At 53.4% G+C, this 1759-nt stretch overlaps 1 non-coding gene across 1 annotated transcript; it reads right to left on the reverse strand.

The window, feature by feature from the left end:
* Positions 1-315: 315 nt before the first annotated feature.
* On the reverse strand, positions 316-398 carry TRNAL-UAA. The gene has a single exon. It is a non-coding gene; the product is annotated as a tRNA-Leu (tRNA).
* Between the last annotated feature and the right edge of the window lie 1361 nt (positions 399-1759).

Raw genomic sequence — 1759 nt, forward strand, 5'->3', positions numbered from 1 at the left:
TAGTCAGGTTTTTCTATTTCTACCACAGGAAAAACAAGTTGCTATTTTGGGAGCATGTGGGATTCAAGCCCACAACGGTCTCAGCACTCCCTGCATGAAAGATGAGATCCACAGCCTGTGTGCCAGGGGGACTGGCTCGTGTCTCTGCACACATCCAGCCTGGATGGTAGGGTGGCCCAGTCCCACCAGGGCCCTCATGCTGGGCGTTGAATGGCCTTGTTCCCAGGGACAGGACCCAGAGCTCCCACCCCTGTTCTCAGCTGATGTTTCAAAAGCTGGGGTGGGAATTTTGGACCAGGAGGAAAAGGAGGTTCCTACCAGAAGTGGGGTTCGAACCCACGCGGGCGTGTGCCCATTGGATCTTAAGTCCAACGCCTTCACCACTCGGCCATCCTGGTGGGCTGTGGGCTCTCCCCGGGCCCACCACCTCCTCCCCTGAGGACACACATCTCACCAAGCCCTCGAGGTCCCACCTCCAAGACACTTCCCAAGCCCAGCAACACCATTCCCTCCTCACTGCTTTCTTTAATGTCCCCAGCAACTGGTGGGACATCTCACTGGGAGACAGCAGGTCTCATGGGCCATGGAGGGTGATACAACCCTATGTGCCACTCTAGATCCTTGTGGAAAGACCATAGCTACTGGTGGTGACACTGACAGGGACTCTGGTGCAGGAGAATCTCCAGAGTGTCTCAGCCTGGCACTACTGGGTCCTCAGGGGAAGGCAGCAGCTCTGGCAGCCTGGCAACTCTCAACCAGACACAGCACATGTTTAAAGCCCTGGCCTTGCACCCCAGGTCTCACCCTCACCCCCTCCTGTCCATATATGGGACTCTACTAGGGCATTTAGCCGGGAAAGACAGTGCTGCAGGAGGGTTTTTATTTTTCCTTTGGGGTGAGGCACAGCTTTTTTTCCCTCATCTAGCGAAAAGAAAAAACCCCAAACACCTCTATTGAATCTCATGGGATTCAAACCCACAAGCCCCAAGTATACATGTGCAGGAGGCCTTTAGCTCTTAAGCCACAGGAATCTGATAATTTCTGCCTCTGATTTCAGCCACTCTCACTCTTGTCAGGTCAGCACCTTTACACAGGGAAATCCTGCCAGACCCTTTCACCAGAGAATTCTGTCTGCTGTAGATACACTCAGCCAGGTTGTCCTGGTCCTGCCTTGCCTCAAGATGAGAGCAATTCCCTCCTTACTTCTCCAGGGGCTGCTCATGACTGTACCCTGGGGGAGCTGAGCTGTTTGGAGGGCTTCTGATTGGATGATGGAGAGGTGAGAGACACTGGCCAGAAAAAGGGACATTTCCAGGTCTCAAAATAGAGTGACATAGAGCTCCTTGATCTAGAGGGGTCACTCTGGCCTCCAGAGATAATTCACAGGTATTAGGAAGCAAGGAAGGACCCCATGCATCCCACCAGAAGATGCTGCAGGTCCTCAGCTCAGCAGGGGGCTGGGTCAACCTGTTCTCATGCTGCCAGGAGGAAAGCTTGGCTCCTTAGGTGCCAAGAGGGGACAGCAACTTTCCCTGCTCCCCTTTTATCCTTTTCATTACAGCCACAGCAATCTGCTGTGCAGGTCTGTGTGTGCAGAATCACGGCACAGCATCCCTGGATGCCTCCAGCTGCAGCACCCACATTAATATCAAATGAAGTCATGCTCACAGAGGGTGTTGAGCTCGCCAGCTCCCGAGGAATCTGCTCCTAATGAGCAACTTCAAAGCATTAATGAGCTTGCAAAGCTCTCCTCTTCGTT

This window comes from Manacus vitellinus, unplaced genomic scaffold, assembly GCF_001715985.3.
Source record: "Manacus vitellinus isolate BGI_N305 unplaced genomic scaffold, ASM171598v3 scaffold_14_pilon, whole genome shotgun sequence".
Taxonomy (NCBI): Eukaryota; Metazoa; Chordata; class Aves; order Passeriformes; family Pipridae; genus Manacus; species Manacus vitellinus.